Below are 24033 nucleotides of genomic sequence, written 5' to 3'. Positions count from 1 at the left end.
CGCCTCCCACCCGGTGCGCCACCCAGGGCGCCCCGGGCCCTCAGGAATCCCCGCGGCGGGCGCGGGAGGGGGTGTTTGGGTGGCTACCCGAAAGCACGAGGGGAGTCTGGGAAAACGGGAGGGGGCGAGCTCGGGAAGACGCAGGAGTGAGGGTGGGGGCGACGGGGGGGCACTGCGGCTGTGAAGCCCCTAGTGGGAGGCCCGGGGGAGGCGGGGGCGCGGGAGCTGGGTTGCCTCTTACCTAGCAGGTAAGATCGACCCGCGGGAGGGAGGTTTCCATTCAAGGCTGTTTCTCCCAGGAACTATACAAGCTAGATTTCGGCTTCGGGGCGATAGGCCATGGTGAGGGGATCTGTATTTTTGTAAGGTTTTCCAAAGGACTTCTGAGCCAGCCTTCCGCCTTGGAATCCCCGGATTTTCTGCCGTGAGGTACCTGGAAGGAACAGAGGGACGCCCAAGGGCAGTGACTGGGGGCAATTATGGTCACTGCCAAAGGAGAACAGGGATTCCCCAGGAAGCTGCTGATCAATTAGGGAGAAAATGTAAATATCACCTTTTCTCCTGCTCCCCTGGCCCATTCGATTGAGGGGGGTTCACACCTAAGCCTGAGGGCATGGGGGAGGGGAAATGAAAGGTCCCTTATATTACGAAGTCTCTCCGTGACTTTAAAAAACTGTTAGGGACTTACAGAGGATTCATAAGGCCAAAACCCTACTGTGCAAATATTGGCTGAAATGTTTGTTTCACACACAGCTTCCACACCCATTGAACCACCCTATAAATGTTTAACCTTGACCACAAGGATAATCGGGAGAAAACAAGGATGGTGCCAGCTCAACAGTACAGGAAAATGGGTACTTCATGAGAGGACCAGGTCCGCAGCCTGGGTCTACTTGAACCTCCTCTTTCAGGGTTACCTTGCGGTACCAGTCTCCCCACAAGCAAACGCTCTCAAGTTTTTTGTTGTTTTAAGCTGACCTATAAACAAACAGTTTGTCCCTGCTTGCTCCCCTGGCACTAAGGATCCACAGAGATGTCACTCGGTTTAATGTTGTCTCATTTTGATACCTGACTCGTTTGGGGCTGCCGCCCCTTTTCCACGCCGGGACCCTGCTCAGCCTCCGGCTCCCAGGCACTGCAGGATGCTGGTGGGGCAAGCAGCAGTCCAGGCGCTGGGCATGCTCAGTGACCGGGACCCGCCGGGCCGCAGGGGAGCGCGCCTCCGCCCAATGCGGGCCGAGGGGCGGGGCGAGTTTCCCGGGGTGGCCTGCTGATTGGCGGGATGGCCTGTTTTTCAAGCCTAGCGCCGCAGAGGGAAGGTAGGGAGAGGGGGTGAGGGTACCAAGGTAGGTTACAAAGCGTAGTAAAAAAAGAAAAAGAAGAAGATGATGATGATGAAAGAGAAAAAGAACCATAGGCTCCATTCAGAGGAGTGCGATAAGTGAATTAAGGGGATCCGGCATCTGCAGAGGGGCTCCTCCCCACCCAAGCCTGGGAGCCTCTCGTTTCTCCTCTCCCCTTCCTGTTCGCGGTGGTCATGCAGCCTCATCTAAACCTGGTTAATCTATAATTTGAGTACACATGTTGAATTGAAAGCCCTCCCTTCTTTTTCTCTGACAGCTTAGTGATGTGGGCACACGTGCCCACTACAGCAAGGCTATTAATAGCAGATATTAGGAAATGGAAGCGAGGCGGCACAGTGACGGAAATTCTGCGGGTATAGAGTGCCTTATGGGGGGCGGGGCAGGGAGGTGCGGAATAGAGATGCCTGAAGTTGGTGGAAAAGTGTAACTGTGTACCTGGTTTTACCCTAGACAAGAAAAAAGCGAAATAATAAAAGGGTTGTTTACTAGTAACAGTGTAATCCGGATAAGGCCAAAGGGCTTTTTACATTTTTGACGCTTAGCTCTGGGATGGGAGTAGTGGAGTATTTCACATTTTGTATGACTACAAATCAAATCCATAGACATTTACTTTTCAAATGGCCCCGTCCCTACCTCCGTCCCTCCGGCCCCCCAGAAAAGCTAAATAAAGGTACTGTACCTCTATCTATGGGAGAAAAATACTCCTTTCTGGAAGGAGGGAATGGTTGGAAAATTTATTTACACGTATTTTACAATAATCTTCATAGAAAGGATTTTGATCATAAAAACCTAATTATGGTAAAACGTTTTAAACATATAGCTCTCAGTGTTAAAGCATTTAATCACAATTTCAATTGCTAAATATTCGACAAAAATTATGAAATAAACCGCATGGTGTGCTGAAAAATTATGTTCAGACCACTGGGTTTCCTATGGAAGATAATCACTGATCATAGGATATTAGTGTCAATTTTTCTACTTGCTGATGTTTTACTACCAATTTAAAGGTGGCTAATATTTGTTATAATTATACTACAGTACCTTCAATTGTTCGCTGCATTTTTTACTAATGAGCTGAGATAACTGGAAATGCATTTACATTTGGTTCATGCAATATGTAAAATAGAAAGAGACGCGTTTGTGGGATCTCACTGAAGTAATGCTGAGCAGAAATGAGTATTATTCTGTCAGCCAAGCTAAATTAGTCTTTTGGTGTATTATAATGACTGTATGAAAAATTTACTCCTCACTGAAAATTCACAGAACAGCAAAACAACCTATAACGGAAATATGTTGCTCAATGCTGCCATCTATAGGAGAGTTAGAGCCGATTTGTGTAATACGCTAAGGTGCATTTTAAAAGAGCTAAAATAGTGATTGATCACAACATTGCAACGGCTATGTTGATGTCACTAATACAGTTCTCATTCAAGGAGTTAAGAGTTTACATGCTTGGGGAAATACGTCTACAACTAGCTTTAAAATTGAATTATTGGTCTATGTGTGATATATATCCGTAAAGTGCTTGAGCTGGGTGGATGTAAAACTAAACATTTGAAAATGATAAAGCACATCATGTCTTGTGTCAAAACAAATGTTAGGAGCTATTTAAATACTGGCATCTCTTAGAATTACTTTTGGCGATTTAGAACAGTGCTTGAAGGACAATTGAAATGTGGATTTTCTCACTTTAATGTCTTTTTTATTTTAAGATGGCTCAATAGTAATAGGCATTTGAATGCCTACTCTGGAAGGCAATATGAAATATATAAAAAGGAGACAGCTTCTTACAGTTTTGATGTAGTAATAAGAGAGTACAAAATAACAATAATTAATGACTAAAATGTGTATGTGTGTGTGTGTGTGAGAGAGAGACAGACACAGAGAGAGGGAGAGATATCAAATAACAAATAAGTGGTATTTACTTCCATGATGGATGAAATAACTAAATAAATCTTTACAGAAGAGAGGAGCTTTAAGCTTGAACTTAAAGTTGGCTATAACTCAGATAAGTGATTGGCATTTTTTTTCCCATACAAGTTTTTTGGAACACCTACTTGTGTTAGGCATTACGCTGGACACTGAGAATTTATATATCAAAGACATGCTGCCCGCAGGAAGCTCACATTGAAAATAGCAGACAAATGAACACAATTACAGAGCACTGTGATCTCATTTGTGGAAAAAATAGGCACAGGGCAAATGAGATCACATAACAACCAATTGCCTTCTGACGTAAACATTATCATTTACAGACAGCACAATTTGGGAGTCTGAAAGTTGCCTCTTCCCTTAAAAACATTGTTTTCTCATGTAATTAAAATCTTTCATCTATTCTATTTTAAAAATATAAAATAGGCTAATTAAAAGTGAGCTGGAAAGTAACACTTGGCTTGCAAATCTGCAAAATCAGGGCTTCTCAAAGCCGAGGATCTTGTTAAAATTCAGCTTCTTATTAAATGCAGAAGGTCAAGGGCAGGCTCAGATACTGCATTTTTAACACACACTAGGTGATGCTGATTCTGCTGGGTAAGTAGCAGAGTTCTAATGACTGATGATTAATTAAAAGGCACAATAATTTTGTGCTGTGATGTGAAAGGGCACTTATATTTTAGTATTATATACATACAAAGAGAACAATAGCAAGAAAAATTCTACTTAGGCATCATTGTGTTTGGGCTTCTCTCTTTTCAATCATAGGCATCAAATCTTTTTGATAAGCATGAAGAGTTATTCTCAAACAGTTGTGTTAGTGTTTTCCAAGGTGTGATTAAAAATGGAGATTTCATACCTCATCCCAGTCCTACTGAACCAAAATCTCTTAGGGAAGGATGGGCACCCCCACATCTACAGTTTAAGCAGCATTACAATAGATTATTATTTACATTAATATTTAAGAATCATTGGCTTAAACACAAAGAAAAAATGTAATTATATACTTCTGAAATTGGCAAATGCACAGCCTTAACCAGTCAACAAAGATCTTCACCTGTGGGCTGTTTACTACAGCTGAGTAGTAAGCCAGCTGTGACCCAAACCTGCATGAGTCTACCAATATGATTTGATTTTCCTTTGAAGAAAATCAATTACTGGCAATCAGCTAGTGAGAATCCAGTTCTGCTCTCATCTTGATTTCATCCCTCATCTATTCTAGAGAACTGAGGGAAAATAAAGGCACCAAGAAGTAACATGGGATTTCAGAAAGACAATAATGCCCTCAACAGATGATTTCAAAACATTTGCTGTTTTGGGAGTAAATAAGGCATGAAATAAACAGATGAATGAGGTTGGAGGAAATGCAGGAGGTGAAAACTCCATGCCATTGTTTAATTCTTTCACTTCAGAAATTCTGCCAATTGATTGTTGATTTTGGGGGGTTAGATCCACAACTGATATTTGTCTAAAAGACTGGGTCCTGCTCCAGGCATGGTAACTCATGCTTCTAATCCCAGCAATTTGGGAGGCAGAGGCAGAAAGATCCTTGAGCCCAGGAACTCAAGGTTGCAGTGAGCTATGATCGTGCCACTGCACTCTAGTCTGGGTGACCGAGTGAGACTTTGCTTCTAAAAATAAACAAAGACAGACTAGCTTTTTCTTTTTTAATTTTCTTGATTTCCTTAACTATTATATCCTTATTTTCTTTTAGTCTTGTTTGATAACAATCGGGGGTCTGCCAGTCAATTTGCTATCTTAGACAATGCCACTAACTCATTTGGTCGTTTAATTGAAAGAAAGTATCCTGAATTCTTTTTCTTTTTTCTTTGAGACAGAGTCTCTCTACGTCCTGCCAGCTGGAGTGAAGTGGCGTGATCTCAGCTCAATGCAACCTCCACCTCGCAGGTTCAGGCAATTCTTCTGCCTCAGCCTCCCTAGTAGCTGGGATTACAGGCACCCACAACCACACCCAGCTAATTTTTGTATTTTTAGAGACGGGGTTTCACCGTGTTGGCCAGGCTGGTCTTAAACTCCTGACCTCAGGTGATCCACTTGCCTCAGCCTCTTAAAGTGCTGGTATTACAGGCATGAGTCACCATGCCCAGAAGCTGTTTCTTATATTTGAGGAGTCAAGTATTATATCTAGATAAGCACAGAAAGATTTGCAGACTTTACAACACCTTTTGCTGGTTTTTCCCCCTTCTTTATCTTAAATTTGTCTTTTTGGTGCAGTGTACGCTACACTTTCTAAATTTAAATTTATTTTTCATAACCCAAAAATGTCTTCACAATAATCCCTCAACTTCATTTGTTTATATGTTAATGAGAATTTCAGTAATGTTGAATGTCCCGTGCCCTCTATTCAGTTGGCAGGATCTAGAAGTAGAACTAGTTGGTTTTACTGTTGGTCAAACTAACAAAGAGTTTCTGGGTCACCATGGCCCCCGAATTCTTCTCACACCCTCTCCTCAATTGCAAGGCTAATAAGCATCCCTTTTTCTCAGTAATGATGGATGTCTTATGCTCTCTACTCACTTGACAGGGTTTGGTGGTAGACTAGTTGGTTTCACTAACAAAGAATTGCTGGGTCACCATGGCCCCCTCATTCTTCCCACAGCCTCTGCTCAATTGCAAGGTTAACAACCATCTCTCCCTTCCTCCTCCTCCTCTTCCTCCTTCTTCCTCTTCTTCTTCCTCACTGAGTCTCATCACTACAAGGTGATGATTTTAATAAAGAAGAAAAAAAGACTGTTTAGAAGCTTAAAGACACTAGCTTTGTGTGGATTAGGAGGATACAAGTTAATTTGAACTTAAGAAATTTGTAATTGCATCACTACCTGTGATGTTGTCTGGTGTGACTCTACAAGTGGGCAGAGGGTTAACCATATCAGAATCACCTGTGGAATTGTTCAAATCGAAGCTTCCAGCATCCCGCCTTTAACCCTTCTAAATTCAATCCTCTGTAGGTCAATGTGTAGGTCCCCCATTTCCCATTCTCACCTCCATGAGTTTTATGTATGCTAAGATTTGAAAACCACTGACTGGCCTATCTGTAATCGTAGATTGTAAATGAAGATGTTAGGAAATATATGCAATATTGACCTCCAGCCACTGTCACAAGTGTGGTCAATGGTTTATTCTGAAATATTTTACTGCGATGACTTTACAGTTTTTGTCATGAGTGAGAGAGGTAAGGGTAAGTTGTGTTAAAGTATTTGCAGTAAATGATTTTAAAACTTTTGTAGTGAGTGAGTGTTGTAAGGGTAAGTTGTGTTTAGTCATGAGTCCACACCCAGACTCACGAATAAACACAACTTACCCTTACTACCTACAATGCACTCAGATCTTTTTACTCTTTTCCTGTCTTTCTCTCAATCTCACACTTTCTGTTTCTCTTAATGCTTTCTAAGACCCACTAAATTCATTTCCCAGCACACTAAGGTGTCATGACCTACAGTTTGAAAACATCAACTTTCTATGTGAATATTTCTGAATTCAAAAACTGAACGATGATCATCTCTAGATCCTTGGATGCACCATCCATAGAACCCCAAGGAGGAAATTCACAATGCTTCCAATGGATTCTGATTTAATATTGTTTCTGCTTCTGACCAAGAATAATTTTTCCCCTGCTTTTTTTTCTTAGGCGGTTGGGCACAGTCTGCACCTGCTAAGCAATGAAATCTGATGCACTTACAGTTTTCATACAGTGGAACTCTGAAGACAGGTAGAAGGCAAATTAAGAACAATGAATGTGATTCAATTACTATTTTAAAAAATAGACATTTATCATCACTTCCCAATATCATTTCATTGTGATATTGAGCTAATGTTGTTTGCTATATAAAGTATTGGAGGAAAAGAAGTTAGAGATTATAAATGCATTTAAAATGTATTGTAAATTTGTATTTTATTTTTGCATCAGTTTTGGATTGGGGCCAAAGGAGAAAGTAACGGTTCTCTTTTATAAAGAAGACAAATTTTAAAAAAAACCCTACTTACTAGTAATTTAAATTATTAGTTTTATTAATACAGTAGTTTCATAAAAAACTAGATAAAATGTTGCTATTTTATATTTTTTAGTTTACCAAACATAAATGTCTTTGATTCCTAGGAAATTAAACTTTTAAGGGCTAGTTCCCCTTCATTCATTCAACAAATATTTACTATGATGAAGAAATGGTCCATGCAGAGGATATGGCCAATGCAAAGAGCCCCTGACAGAAGAGTATTTGGCACATTCCAAGAGAGTGAGGAGGTAAGTGTGGTGGGAGCAGAGTGAGGAAGGGGAGAAGAGAAGAACGGATGCTTAGTGATATAACAGTGATCATAAGATCATGCAGGCCTTTTGTAAGGACTTTGGTTTTTACTCTAAGAGGGGAAACCACCAGAGGGTGTATAACAGAGAAGTGATGTAATCTGACATGTTTTAAAGACACTCTGGGCCAGATGCGGTGGCTCAGGCCTGTAACCCCAGCACTTTGGGAGGTAGAGGTAGGCAGATCACTTGTCAGGAGTTCAAGACCAGCCTGGTCAACATGGTGAGACCCCCGTCTCCTCTAAAAATACAAAAATCAGCCAGGCGTGGTGGTGGGCCCCTATAGTCCCAGCTACTCCAGCGGGGCTGAGGCAGTGGAATCGTATGAACCTCGCAGGCAGAGGCTGCAGTGAGCTAAGACTGCACCACTGCACTCTAGTCTGGATAACAAAGCAAGACTCTGTCTCAAAAACAACAGCAATGACAAAAACACTCTGGCAGCTCTGTTGGAATAGACTGTTGGGAGGAGGACAGGGATAATGGCAGAAGCAGACCTGATAAAAGGCTACTGTAGAAATATGGTCAAGAGATGATGGTCACTAGTAAAGATGGTGAGAAGTGGTAAAGTTCTGAATATATTTTGAGGGTGACATCAGCAGGATTTGCAGGTGGTTTGGATGTGACATGGAAGAAAAAGAATGAAGGATGACTTGAAGATTTTCTTTTACTGTACAACTGAAAAGATAAAATCCCCATCAACTGAGACACTGTGTCAGTTTCCTATGGCTAGGTTAAGAAACTGCTCTAAAGGAACAATGATAAAACATCAACTATTTTATTATGCTCTAGGATTCTATGGGCCAGGAATTCAGACAGTATACTGTGTGGATGGCTTGTCTGTGTCCTGGCTGGGATGGTGCAAATGGCTGAGGGACTATTTGACTTAAAATGCTGGAGCCTGGAATCATTTGAAACTTTGTTCACTCATGTGTCTGGCACCTGTGTTAGAATGACTGAAGGCTACATCAACTAGAGTACTTACATCTGGTCTCTCCATGTGACTTGGACTTTTCATAGCATGGAGCCTGGATTTCAAAGGTGAGTGTCTGCAGAGAGACCATCTCAAGAGTTAACATACCAAGAGGGAGCTTCTAGAGAGGTAGTATTCCAAGAGAATCAGACATAAGTTGTGTAGCCTTTTATGACCTTACCTCAGAAGTCAGAGCTTCATTTCTAGCAAATGTGTATTCTATTGATCAAAGTAGACACAAGCCCACCCAGATAAAAGGGCAAGGAACTTAGACGACAGTTCGTGATGGAAGTAGTATCAAAGAACTTGTAGTCATTGTTTTAAACTGCCACAAATTGGAAGAGTGTGGCTGAATAGGAATGGGGAAGATGGAGTAAGATCAGGAGTTTGGTTCTAGACATGTTGAATTTCAGGTGCTTATTGATCCTTCACGTGGAGATATCAAGTAGGCATTTGTATATACGAGACTAGAGTTGAAAAGGTGAGTCTGGGCTCAAGCTATAAATGTAAAGCTTGTCAGCATATGAATGGGATTTAAAGCCCATGATACTGAATAAAATCATCAAGGGAGAGAAAGTAGATAGAGAAAACAATAGGACAAAGATGCCAGCAAGAGGGACAGAAGAACCACCAGTAAAATTGCTCTCTTTAGGCAAAGGGAAGCCATTGTATCAGGAAAAAGAGAGTGAACAACTGAGTCAGTTGCTACTAATGGTCAAGTCAGAGGAAGGCTTGGAATTGACATAAGATTTAGCATCATGTTTGTGTTATGTGTAAGACATTAACATTGATCTCAGATGCACACAATGTTTATCATCTGATTAGATTCTTTAGGAGAATAATAAGAGTTCAACACACTCACATGTGTATAGTAGGTTAGTAGTGTTTGTATGGATAATTATGGCAACATATTTTGTATTTCCTCAATAGTTTTAACTTGAAAAATTGCTGTGAGGATGGAGATACTAAAGTGCAATGGAAAGAGAGGGAGAGAGATGTATTCATAGGGAAAATTACCAAGATATGTCCTAATTTTTAAACCAAATCTTTTAAAATGTTTTAGAAAAAAGTTTATTTCTAGGAATCTACTTCTAGATTTATTAGTCTTTACTCATCTAAAACTTTACAAAATAACAAATAATAGCTTTCACCTTTTTAAAGATTATTTTAAAAGATTAATTTAAGGTAATTTAGTGCAAAAGACAAATATCAATACCAATACGTACTTTTAAGTTGGAAAATGTAAAATAAAATCTTATGTAAAATACCCAACAATGTAATAATACCCTCAATACCCAACAATATAATAACAATGTAAAATAAAATTACCATGTCATTGGTGGGACACACAATTTACCAAAGTGTAAAAACCATAGCATAACTCTTGGAATCTCTATGGCAGTATGAAATATACTTGATGCTTGAACGATGCAGGCATTAGGAGTTGCAATTCCACGAAGTTAAACATCTACCTATAACTTTTGACTCTCCAAAAACCTAACTTCTAATAGCCTACCATTGACCAGAAACTTTACTGATAATGCAGTTGATTAACACATATTTTGTATATGCATTATATGTTATATTTTTTGAATAAAATCAGCTAGAGAAAAGTGCATGTTGGCTGGGCACGGTGGCTCATGCCTGTAATCCTAGCACTTTGGAAGACAAAGGCGGGTGGATCACCTGTGATCAGGAGTTCAAAAGCAGACTGGCCAACATGGTGAAACCCCATCTCTACTAAAAATACAAAAATTAGCCGGGTGTGGTGGCAGACATCTTTAATCTCAACTACTCGGTAGGCTGAGGCAGGAGAATCGCTTGAATCTGGGGGTGGGGGCAGGGGCAGAGGTTGCAGTGAGCCCAGATCACACCACTATTCTACAGCCTGGGCGACAGAGGGAGACTCCATCTCAGAAAAAAAAAAGTGAATTTTAAGAGAATCATAAGGAAAATAAAATATATTTACTACTCATTAAGTAAAAGTGGAGAATCCTAAAGATCTTCATCCTCATCATCTTCAGATTGAGTAGGCTGAGGAGGGGGAGGAAGAGGAGAGCTTTGCCTTGCTATCTCAGTGGTGGCAGAAGCAGAAGAAAATCCTGGATAAGTGGACTCATGCAGTTCAAACCCCTGTTGTTCAAGGGTTAGCTGTCCTTGTGTGTAGTAAAACTAATGCTAGTGTTGTTTTCATTTTGCAATTTTTCCATCATGATATAAAAACGAAAGTAAAGCAAATCCATTTGCAATTTGTTATAGGTCAACCGAGAATGGCAGGTGACTCATCCCACCTTTGCCACATGGTGACTTGCCCTGCTCCCCCAAGTGACCCTGCTCGAGCATGTGGACATTTGCTCAGATTAACAGTGTTTCCCACAAAATTGCTCACTCTCTTTCATTCTGTCTGTGGTTGGTTATGGCTTATTTATCGATAACTGAGAGCACTAAAAAATTGCCAAAACAAAAGCCATTTCTTTTCTCCCCCAACAGCCTTGTCACTTTTTCTATTCTCTGTTTCCCCCTCCTATCACGTTTCAACGGACTCTAAAACAGAGCATAAAAGGTTCAGCACCACGGAGAGCGCAAGGAAGGGTAACTACCAACGTAGTTTAGTCACGCAGGTGGGGAATGAGATGATCCTGGAATTGTTTTTATTTTGTTTTTTATTTTTTGAGACAGAGTCTCACTCTGTCACCCAGGATGGAGTTCAGTGGCACGATCTCGGTGCATTGTAACCTCCACCTTCCGGGTCCAAGCGATTCTTCTGCCTCAGCCTCCCAATTAGCTAGGGTTACAGGCATCCATCACGCCCAGCTAATTATTGTATTTTTAGTAGAGACAGGGTTTTGCCATGTTTTCCAGGCTGGTCTTGAACTCCTGACCTCCAGTCATCCACCTGCCTCGGTCTCTCAAAGTGCTGAGATTATAAGCATAAGCCACCCGGCCTGGCCGATCCTGGAATTGTTGCTGGACAATTTTTATTTAAAAGACATTATTGTAAAGAATAACAGTGGAATTCCAGCTTCTTGAAATTTGGGGGGAATGATTTTTTTTTTGGACATTTGGCCAGTGCTTTCTAAACTTCTCCATTGAATTCTATCTAACGACAGATGAGAGGACACTGAAAGTAGGAGTAGCCATAAGTGGCCACTGCAAAATGTCTTCTGAAGTTTTGTGTTTATTGATTGCTGCCATTTATGAAAAGTTTTACAGTTTTGACAGTTATGGGGTACACCAGTCCACCATAGAAGAGAATTAAGTCATGCAGTGACAGCGGGGTTTAGAATGGATGATATATGCAGGCTCCAGTTCCCAAAGTTTCTAGGACTGTCCTAGAACCTGCAGTTCATCTGTCAATTCTTTCAATTACCTAGAATCCTCTCAACAATTATCCCCCCACCCCCACCTTTTAAATTTCCTCCATCTAGTTTCATCTGAGTTTTGTCACTTGCAACTGAATGAGCCCTACTAATGCAGATAGATTCAAATGAGAAGGGGAATTCTAGGTTAGGAGTACAACAAGGTTACAAACAAAAAGACAGGAACATGGGGTTTCCTGGGGCAGTGAGAAAACTGACTTAAAAAAAATGGAGTGGTTTTCAAGAAGTTTAAACAGCTTCTCTCTATGACAATGGGGTAGGAGTATAAATTCTTTCAGCTTCTTCTGAGGGCAGTTGAGCAAGAACTATAAAACTTTTAAATGCTGATAGAATTTGACCTAGCAATTCCACCTCTGGAAATAAATTCTGCAGTAATAATCATAAAAGCATATTTATTGAAATGTTATTTTCTCATAGAAAATGTCAAAACAACATACATGTCCATCAATGGGGAATTTGTTGAATGATTTATACTACCTTTACATATTGAAATACTCCCTAGCCATGGAACATAATTTAGTAGCTCTATATGTCCCATTATGGAACAATCCCCATGGGAGAAAAAAAGCAAGGTGCAGAACTGTATTATAGATGTCCTCTCTCTCTCTCTCTCTCTCTCTCTCTCTCTCTCTCTCTCTCTCTGATTTTGTTTTGGAAAGTACACATATTATTTTATATACACAGAAAAATTATAGAATGGCAAACAAGATATCTTTGCAATAGTTTTTCTGACAGAGGGCTCATTTAAAAATTATTTTATATTGCTTGTTTTGTTTTGTTAAAGACATCCATGTATTCCTACTTGGGTTAAACCATGATAACTATATATGATTAAAGCATAGAACAATAAAAATCTTAAAGATGTATACATGATTATCACTTGCTTAGAAATTTCTATGTAGGTACTATTTTAAGCCCTCTGCATATATTATCTTATTCAATCCATGGAGCAACTCTAGGAGGGAGGTGTTATCCTCAAATTGCAGATGAGGTTGATAAAGTTTAAAGAGCAATGATGCCATGAGTCCATCCTCTGGCTCCAAAGCCCTTGTGTTTAATTGTTCTACCTTTTGTATCCCTGTGCTAAACTGACTTTGCTATAATACTCACAAAGAAGAATTCCTGTGTAAAAACTAGATTTCCTGCAGGCAGTTTACTGGTGATATCCAATAAAGACTGAATGATGGCTAAAAATACAAACCACATACACACAAAAAACTTTTCCTTTTGTACCAGATACTTAGATTAGGTGTAGTGGTTTTCTTAAACTGACCATCAAGGTAAACACCACCTCATATATTTCATCAGAGAGCAGTATATAACAGTGGTTTCTCTCCCCAGCAGTGGCAGCCATTGAATCAGGACAATGCCACACTGTTGGGCTTTCCTGTTAGATAGATCACTCTTGTAGTTTTGGAGGATGGAATTAGAAGAGAGGAAATTGGAGGCAGAGGGTCTATTGTCATGCAAATTTGGGGGTGTCCACCTAGCATTCATTTTTCCATCTTTTGCTAGGGGATACTCTATACAATATCACCAGTCATTGTATAGAATGGCAATTAGATCAGGCTTTGGTCTGGACTGCCTTCCTTCACTCAGCTCTGCCACTTGCCATGATTGTAAAGGTAGACAATTTAGTGCCTTTCATGCCTCAAGTATCAATAAGATAGGAATAGTAATTAGTATCAGATTGAATTATTGTGAAGTTTTAAACAGATGATATTTGTGTTATCAATGCTAACATATATTAGCCGTCCTTTTCCTTATTGTTGTCCTCAACCATGTATTTTGAATGGGATTAACCTCACCACTTTTCACATCCCCCCCATTAATCCCTGACTCCTTTGCACAATGGGGCTTAGCACATAGTAGTGGGGATTACAAAATCATTACAGAAACTTCATATGTAAAGAAGAGGCAAGAGTTGGCCAGTTTGACTCTTCCTTAACCTATTTCATTTTTCTTAAATATTATAATATCACCAGATATGCTTTCTGTTTATTTGTTCTCTAAGAGTATGCAGTTTATCTGATTTGTTACCTGCTGTCTTTGGGTGAGTATTAAATATAAGTTCAATAAAGGGGGTGAAGAAAGCATCCCATGAGTGGGGCTCATGAACAATGGAGAAAAATCATGAAGGAAAGATGGCATTCCATGTGGACTGGAGGAAAGTGAACAAGATGTCTTGTCTATAAGAGGGATCATGCATTTAAAGCATTCAGCATCCTATAACCAACACAACAGTCATTCCGAGAAGAAGAGAGTATGAGCTCTTAGAGGGAAGAAGTGCCATCTTCCCTTGAGAAGCATTCAGAGCATCTAGTACCACAGTTGGGATATAGCAGGCATTCAGCACTCACTTAAAGAAAAGAATGTTATTAAATAACTTTGAGGGCCCACATGAATGACTCTGAATACAGATCAAAAGTTTGGACTTATCTTTTCAGCAATGAGAAGCCTTTGGTGTGATCAACAGGAGAAGTAACATAAGCATATGTGAGATACAGAGTAAAATGGAAAACTTGAGCAAGGGTAGGGTAGTTAGGAGTCTGTTTCAATAGACCAAAGGAGATGGGAGCATGAGGGGCTCAGTTAGTCTTCTGGTGGTGGAAATAAAGAGGAAAAAAACAGGCGCAGGAAAAAAAAAATTCAGAGGAGGAAACAATGGGCTGTTGAAACAAATTGGATATTTGGGACAATGACAAGAGAAAAGTCAAAGATGACTGGGATTTTAATCCTGAGCCACTGGTAGGCTAGTGAGACACCTAACCACTCTCCCTATCTCCTTCCCCAGAAAGTTAATTACTCACAGAAAAAGCATTAGCCAGAAGTCAGCATATTTATGTTGGTTCCTTAACCCTGCAAGTCCACAATGGTGATGCAGGTGGCCAAGACAGGTTCTACACACACTGAATTACAGCATGGAAGAGGATCCCAGGGCCACAGAGGAGCCCAGCGAGTGGCAAAATATGGGCACCTTGACCTACTGGATTGCCTATATGACCAGCTACAGAAGCTATTCATTATCAGGAGATGGAGCTGCCTGCAATCTGGCCACTCAGCAAGAATTTTCAGACTATTTTTATCCCACGGTGGATGCCCCTTCCAACACCATTCTTTTAAAGTGCACAAACCTATTCACTTTCCAAGTATAACTGGCCTGAATTTATTCTCCTTTCTTTACTAAAATCTAACCTAATTAATTTTTTCTTTCCATACTCCTTATTCATGAACTCTGATTGTTGGTAACTTTGAGAGCATTGGTCATCTTAATTTCTTACCACGAATGATATGGCAAGTTAATTTCTGTAATAAGTACAGCTGAAATTATTTTTCCATCTTCTAACATAATATTTTGTCATGAATACTTTCCTAGAATCTTCCTTCTGGAATCCCACTTTTCATCTAGTTTGGAGATTCTCTTTTCTAAAATGAAGATTAGCATGTAAGATAGTAAAGTTATATATTTCATCCAAACTGTAAAAATCCATTGAATATTTTACTTCTTAATCCCTCTAGGTAACATAAAAGTATTTTAGACATTTTTATATTGTATTAATTGAAGCGTATCAAAGTTGATTGATTTCTAAAGACTGTGAACTTAACCTACATAAGAGGAGGCAAAAGTAAAGATTACAACTTGGAATTTCGATTCCAGTCCATTAATTCTAGCTTAAGCTATTTCCAGTAAGTGTGTCCTCTGGAGAAAGAAAGGTTATTTGAAGAGTGTCCACTATATTTGTTCCTAGCAAAACTAAAGTTTTAAAATTCCACTTCCTCAGCAAATGGAAGATAGAATTTTTTAGGAGTTCTTCAAAGTATGATTTTTAGGACTTGCTACCAAAGGTTAAATTTTCTCTCTGTGTGTAATAATATATTCACGGATCCTTTAGACATTAATGTAAAGGTGGAGTAGGAGGAGTAGAAAATAAGAGAAGCCACTCACAGCTTTAGGTTTTCTTATGAATTGCCCCTGCTCTGTCTCTAGTTTGTGACATGATGCTAAAAGCATGCCTTCAGCTAGGATCTGGATTCAACAACGTTATGCTGACTTGCAGGTTACAAAGTCTCTAAGGTCATCACATCTGGCACCTGATTTGAAGTCAGGAGCTGATGTTCTTTTCACCTTCTTCCCCCATGAACTTCTTAACTTAGTATTTCTAGGGATATTATACAGTAGTATCTTGCTGACTTAGGCTAGGCAGTGACAAATTTAATGTTACTTCACCTCTGCTAGGGTGAATTCAAGTGCCCAGAAACCCAATAGCGTATTTGAATATTCTGAACTGCAAACCTGTTTGCATTAACAAGAATAGTATGGGAATGGTGAAAAAAAGACAAGCTGTGCAATAAATTATCCGTTTATATTCTAAAGAAGGTTACTTTGAAGGTCATGAAATTTCTTCTGTCTAAGGATGCTTGAAATGGTTTTAAAAGCAGCCTACTTATGGTCAAGGTTAAAAAATGAATAATCTTTTAAACTATCCCTCATATCCAAGACTGTTGTTTACAGATTATATGAAGAAAATATAAAACACAGATCTAGGCCAGGCGCAGTGGCTCATGCCTATAATCCCAGCACTTTGGAAGGCCGAGGCAGGTGGATCACCTGAGTTTAGGCGTTCGAGACCAGCCTGGCCAATATGGTGAAACGCTGTCTCCACTAAAAATACAAAAATTAGCTGGGTATGGTGGCAGGCACCTATAATCCCAGCTAATCAGGAGGCTGAGGCAGGAGAATCATTTGAGCCAAAGAGGCAGAGGTTGCAGTGGACCGAGGTCGCAGCACTGCACTCTAGCCTGGATGACAGCGCAAGACTCTATCTCAAAAAAAAGAAAAAAAAAAAAAAAAAGAAAGAAAGGAAAAAAGAAAAAAGAAAACACAGGTCTAATGCTTTTTTCTGAGGGAAAATTTGCATTTAAGTTCATTTCTCACTGAAGCAAAATAACAATTTACATTTAAATTGTGGTTTTCCTTAGACATACTAAAATGTATAGTTCTTGAAGACACCAGCCTATTGGCATTTTCTACAGCTAATGCTTCCAGTGTCTAAAGTGGTGTCACATCATCTATACCACCTTCATTATACTATTTTTGTCTTGTGTAAGAGTGCCTAATGAGCTATATACTCCTAGTAATATGTTTATTTCTTGTGTTTAAGATCAGGCAAGGTTGGAAGTTATACTAATTCTTTGGGGATGAGTTCATTGGTCAATGGCATCAAATAACTTTTCTGAGAGCTAAATATTAGTCCAGTTATTGGCTTAACTAAAATGCCAAGAGTGTTAAAGTAAACGATTGTTCAGTTCATTCACAAACAGCTGATCTGGTAAGCCTAGTTGATGGTGTTCTAATTAATGCTTTCTAGTAGTCGATCAAAAATTATTGGGCACTGATCAGGTACCTTACACTGATACTCAGTGGGGAATCAAGAGGAAACAACCCACTAAGGCATTAGCTAAATGAAGACATATACTGAGCAACCATAAACTGGAAGCTAATGAAGTATCAACCTGAAACTATGTAATTAAATGACCCAATGCACAGATGAGTTCTGAATCACCCAACCAAGCAGAGATCCAAAGGATCCCAAACTTACCCTGCTTAAATGGAACTGTCTCTGCCTGGAAGAATGGGGAAGATATCAGAAGTTAAGGCTGGCAGTTAAATAACATTGTAGCCGGTATATTCTCAAAGGGAGAAATTCAAGTCATGTTTACATGTGAATCATTTGGGGATTGGGTTGCTCATGCAAAGTTAGATTCGCAGGATCAACATGACACTTAATAAATAAAAATCCCCAGCATGCACCTTTTTAACAAGCTCTTCAGTGAATTCCTCAGTGTGTGGTGTACAGTTCACACATTGAGAAATACCATTTATGGTTTCACATAGATCCCTACGTCTTTCCTGTTTCTACTGGTAAAATCTAACTTAACTGCATTTTTAAGGTTATATAAAGGCTAATTTGGAGGTATAAGAATTCAGAATAATATGATAATTTGAGGAATGTCATTTCTCCTGTTACTTGCTTAAATCAGGAGTTGTAAACTTCTGGTCTGCTAGCCAGATGTGGTTGGTCCATGGATAGTCTTTTTAAGTGGTCCAAACAATATTTTTTAAATTAATTGCCAATGTTAAATATTAGAAGATGATACAAACAAAATCCGAACTCTAGTTTCTCTTTAAAAATGAGATGACCTGGCTGAGGGTGGTGGCTCATGCCTGTAATCCCAGAACTTTGGGAGGCTGAGGCAGGTGGATCACAAGGTCAGGAGTTCGAGACCAGCCTGGCCAACACGGTGAAACCCCATCTCTACTAAAAATACAAAAATTAGCTGGGCATGGTGGCAGGCACCTGTAATCCCAGCTACTTGGGAGGCTGAGGCAGGAGTATTGCTTGAATCTGGGAGGTGGAGGTTGCAGTGAGGTGAGATGGCATCACTGCACTCCAGCCTGGGCAGCAAGAGTGAGACTCTGTCTCAAAAAAAAAAAAAATATCAGATGACTTGAGAGCACTGAGCCTTGATTGCCATCACAAGACTTCAGTCAGCTAGAATTGAAAAGCAGCTGCCCCTTTCAATGACCAGTTTGCCATAGTCCCAGGATTCCAGATCATCTCCCTGACACCATGGCCAAATGTCAGGTGCCATTTGTCACCAGGATGCTTCAGATGCTCTCTTCCACCTGGCCCACTTGACTCATTTGTATCACCTGCCTATATCCTCTAGGCACTTCAGTTTATGACCCCTGTCTTAAGGATACTTCAAAATCAATTGATTTTGAATAGTATTTGATGATGAAGACAGATATTTCACATTCAGACTTATTCTGCTGCATTCCCCTGAGACACACATGCTATGCTCTTGGGCAGAATCTCGGCTAATTTATTTAAAGAATGCTCATTAATCAAAAGAAAGTTCAATCTAACTCAAGTCTTTCTAAGAGACTACACAATTTGCCATGTCTAATTGATGTACATATTTTATTTTCTATTTTCTACAACAAAAGGAAAGATACTGCTTAAGAGACTGTTGTTTTACAGAAAACACAGCTGTTTGCAATCATTTACAAAAATGTAATCATTTTAGAAACTACTCTAAAATATCATTCTTGCGTAGTTCTGATGTGTCAATGTAGGTTCATCAATTGTAACAAATATACCCTCTGATCGGAAGGTTGATAGTGTAGGAGGCTATGTAGGGGGTATATGGGAAATCTCTGTACTTTCTGCTTAATTTTGCTGGGAACCTAAAACTGCTCTTTTAAAAAAAGACTCAAAAAATTTATCTGAAATCAATCCCAGGTGCTTAACAGACCAAGAATATTCAGTGGTCAATATTCCCTATGTTTTATCTACTTCATAAAAAATATAGTTTAAAATATTTCACATTATTTCTCAGTAGAACCTTGAAAACTGAACATGCTAACTTTTTTCCTAGATCAAATATGACGTGGCATTGCAAAATACGCCTTTCCCCTCATTACTTTGACTCCCTTGATTATGTGCACTAAAAACAAGTCTCAAGAAAATCCAAGGTAAAAATCTTGGTAAAATATTAAATTCAGGTTTAAATGTGAAAACTACATATTATGGTATGATTTTTCTGCTGAAATTCAAATCTCCCTTTTAGCTAGAGCAGCTGAAGATCTGTGGGTGAATTCCTGGTAATTTAGGGTTGGGTTTCAAGTCTCTCCCGTTTTGGCACTGTGAACTTGAACTAGCTACTTTGTTTCTGACCTTCTCTTTCCTTATCTGTAAAATGAGATAATAATCCTATGTCATAGACTCATTAAAAGGATACAAGTAGTTTGATGAATGAAGTACATAGCATACACTCAATAAATGATAGCCCTTATTTTAATTAGTGACACTGAATTTTTTTCTGTACTAACCAAGCAGTATTTCCCTAGGACCTAAGAACAGTGCTTTAAAAAGAAAGTCATAAACCCTTGTTTCAACTTTCCTTTTAAGACGCTTTATTCACCCAACAAAAGGAAAGGTAAGTGAATTTCTTTTCCATGACAGCATTGTTTAGGCTAATAGCCAGTTATCACTCCTACCTAAGACTCCATCTTGCTCAGTCTTATATTTTTCAGGTAAATACTCCAAAGAATTCCACAGAGAAGTAACTCTATTTTAAAAATTAACTTTTACTGGCCAGGTGCAGTGACTCATGCCTGTAATCCGAGCACTTTGGGAGGCCAAGGCAGGAGGATCGCTTGAGGCCAGGAGTTCAAGACCAGCTTGGACAACACAGCGAGACCCTATCGTTACAAAATAAAAAATAAAAATTAGCTGGGCATGGTGGCATGCACCTGTACTCCCAGCTACTCAGGTGGGAGTATTGCTTGAGCCCAGAAGTTTGCACCACTGTACTCCCACCTGAGAGACAGAACAAGACCCTGTCTGTAAAAAAATTTTTAAATTAACTTTTACTTTAGAAAGTAGTATCAGAAAAGCTATTAACACAGATCAAAAAGAGGTTGTCAGAAAATTAGCTGGTGTGTCAAAGAATAGTGATGAAGAAATGGGGCCTGTAACTGGCCCAGGAAGGTGAACAAACAGTCAGAGCTTTCCTCTGTTCCTCCTGGCCTCCGGTACCCCCATCCTCTCCTGTGTCTGTCACTCAAGCTCTTCCTTTTTTCCATCCAAAGCAGAAAACTGAATATGAGTGATGGTAAGTTTGATATTACAGCTAACATTTTTTGAGCCCCCTTCTATGTTTCAGTCACTGAGCTATAAGTTTTGTTTGCCTTAATTAATCTTGACAAAAAGCCACAAAGAAAATAACTATTGCTCCATTTCAGAATTTGGTCAGACCACCCAGTCTCTAGGCTAGAGCTGAGACTGAAGCTTGGGTTTATCTGATTTCAAGCTACTTCTAAATGCAATAGTGACTAGTATTTTTTTTTTAAAGCAATGAATTAACTTTTTAAATATTTTTCCTATTAAATGAAAAATAATTAACTTGTTCTTTGCTGGAGTTGTTTTCCACAGATACTGACTTTGTCACATTTTTTATCCCCTGCCCCCATGACTTACTGGCTCTCAATAGGTGGAAGTGTGTTTCAGTTTTGCTCTAATTTTTTAATTTTAATAATTATTTGTTATTCTATAATTTAGGAGTTTTGTTTGTCCAGCACTGTCACTACCTCTTATAGACATCATATCATGTGACATATTTATTAAGTAATTGTGAGTTGTATATACCTACTGATTTCTTCTTGGTTCTATGTCTTCATTCCAAAATATAGCAAAGTTATATATTTTATTCCTTCCATTTTCTACACCATAAAAGTTTTAATCAAATCTATATGAATTTTTTAAATGTGAAAAATTACGGTGATTCTTATTTGCATCTCAGAATTTTACCTTTCCTTTTGCTCAGCAACTCTTATTTGTAATCATATTTTAATATCTTTTTGTCATCTTTGACTTTTTTCTAATATGCTATTCACTTTTTACTCTAGATCTTAGAATCATAAAATAATCTGGAAGAGACAGAAGTAATTTCATGTTAGTATGTCATCTTATAGTTGAGAAAATTAAGTTTCAGGGGGTTTGAATGACTAACTCAAGGCTACATATCTAGTGGAAGAGCTGAAAATCATATTCCGTGAACTTTCCAATTTTCTATGCTTCCTTTCTCATTGTAAGTTAAAAGCATTAGGAGAAAAAAAGAGAAAACTTCTGTTAGGCCCACAAATAGCTTTATAGCTTTATGTAACAATAATTTTTACCACAGCCTGTAAAAATCATACTTCCCCTGACTCTTCTCATTCCACTATGTAACAGCTTGTTTCTCTGGGCTTATATTACAGTTGTTCAAGCAATTAATTTTAAAGCTCTGGGCTATTATTTAGTCAAATGAATTTAATTTTGTTGGGATGCTTGCCCTTTTGTTTACATTAAGAAGGAAACGTTTGAGTCATGTTGGCAGTTCAACTCAAAGAGTGACAATGTTTGTGTCCGTCCAAAATTCATATGTTGAAATTTAATCCCCGATGTGTTGTTTTTAAGAGATGGGGCCTTAGGGAGGTGACTAAGACATGAGGACGGAGCCTTGTGAATGAGATTAGTGCCCTTTTAAAGAGGCCTGAGGGGCTGGGTCTGGTGGCTCGCACCTGTAATCCCGGCACTTTGGGAAGCTGAGGTGGGTGGATCACTTGAGGGCAGGAGTTTGAGATCAGCCTGGTCAGCATGGCAAAATCCCATATGTACTAAAAATACAAAAATTAGCCGGGCGTAGTGGTGTGCACCTGTTATCCCAGCTACTCAGAAGGCTGAGGCAGGAGAATCACTTGAACCTGGGAGGCAGATTTGCAGTGAGCCAAGAAGATTGCACCTCTGCTCTCTAGCCTGGTTGACAGCCAAACTCTGTCTCAAGACAAAAGAGCCCTGAGGGAGCTTGTTTGCCCCTTTTTGCCCTTCTGCCATGTGAAGATGCAGCAAGAAGTCACCATCTATAATGCAGAGATACCAGATACCAAATCTGTTGGACCTTGATCTTGGACTTCTAGGCTTCCAGAACCATGAGCGTTTCTGTTGTTTATAAACAAACCACCTAGTCTAATGCATTTTGTTATAGAAGTCCAAATGGATTAAGACACAGTCAATTTGCATTCTGCTTCTTAAAAATCTGGTTTGTATTCTGCTTAATATTTGGATGTATGGTCTAGAGTAGCTGTCAGCATTTCCTCATAACTGAGTACCATGGCACTTCAATACTGCCAACTTAAAATGGATAAAATAGTGCACTAGACTTACCCTGGGAACTTATGATTAAGATATTTTTCTTAAAAGAAATCCTTGTTTTTTTTTTTTTTTTTTTTTTTTGAGACGGAGTTTCGCTCTTGTTACCCAGGCTGGAGTGCAATGGCACGATCTCGGCTCACCCCAACCTCCGCCTTCTGGGTTCAGGCAATTCTCCTGCCTCGGCCTCCTGAGCAGCTGGGACTACAGGCACGCGCCACCATGCCCAACTAATTTTTTGTATTTTTAGTAGAGACGGGGTTTCACCATGTTGACCAGGATGGTCTTGATCTCTTGACCTCGTGATCCACCCGCCTCGGCCTCCCAAAGTGCTGGGATTACAGGCTTGAGCCACCGCGCCCGGCCAGAAATCCTTGTTTTTATAAGTAAGTGCATACTGAAGCAAAAGGACATCTTGTCTCCAATGTACATAAAATGATTCAGAAAAAAAATGTGAAGAGACAGATGTACCTATCTTAGTCTAATTTATACTGCTATAACACAATACCACATACTGGGTAATTTATTATAAACAGAAATTTGGGTAATTTATAATGAACTGACATTTATTTGATTCATGGTTCTGGAGGCTGGGAAATCCAAGATCAAGAGGCTAAATTTTCTGAGGAACTTCATGCTGGATCATAAATCATGGAAGGCATCACATGGGTGAGACACATCAAGATGGGGCTGAACTTAATTCTATAACAAACCCACTCCCACAATAACCACATTAATTATTCATGAAAGCAGAGGCCCTCGTGACTGAATCACACCCCATTAGGCCACAACTCCCAACACTGTTGCATTGGGGATTAAGGTCCCAACACATACATTTTGGAAACACTTACAAATCATAGTAATACTTATCAGAATTATAATTGATATAATTGATATACCTACATTTTTCCCTGTGTCTATATCTCTCTCTCCATATACACACATTATATACACATAAACTACATAAACATTTTATATGCACTATACACACACGTATATGAGACAGAATATGATAAAGTAAATGTTTACATTTAGGACATTTGAAGAATACACAGGAATTCTCTGTACTATTTTTGCAACTTTGAAGTCTGCATTTATTTCTAAGTAAATTTGAAGAAACAATTGACAGCATTATAACTTGTATGATTGGACATCCACTTAAAGACTAGCATCCTCAAAACTTAAGAAAAATAAATGAAATTGTAAAAAATCTTTTCCACTTATATATATTTAACATTCTCAGATAAGAGGCAGCCTTTACTTAATTAGCTCTCAAGGAACAAATTCCCTGGGAAAGAAAGGTTTGAGT

The 24033-nt window shown here is 39.2% G+C and overlaps 1 long non-coding RNA gene across 1 annotated transcript; it reads right to left on the bottom strand.

Annotated features, from left to right (window-relative positions):
* Positions 1 to 45: 45 nt before the first annotated feature.
* LOC116551709 lies at positions 46 to 22043 on the bottom strand. The gene is made up of 3 exons (XR_004269050.1): positions 21547 to 22043; positions 17568 to 17592; positions 46 to 433 (listed from the first exon to the last, which is right to left on the bottom strand). It is a non-coding gene; the product is annotated as an uncharacterized LOC116551709 (long non-coding RNA).
* Between the last annotated feature and the right edge of the window lie 1990 nt (positions 22044 to 24033).

The sequence above is a fragment of the Sapajus apella genome, unplaced genomic scaffold (assembly GCF_009761245.1).
Source record: "Sapajus apella isolate SASKATOON/1434 unplaced genomic scaffold, GSC_monkey_1.0 scaffold10, whole genome shotgun sequence".
Lineage (NCBI taxonomy): Eukaryota > Metazoa > Chordata > Mammalia > Primates > Cebidae > Sapajus > Sapajus apella.
The sequence above is the reverse complement of the archived record's forward strand: the minus strand, read 5'-3'. Positions and strand labels throughout refer to the sequence as shown.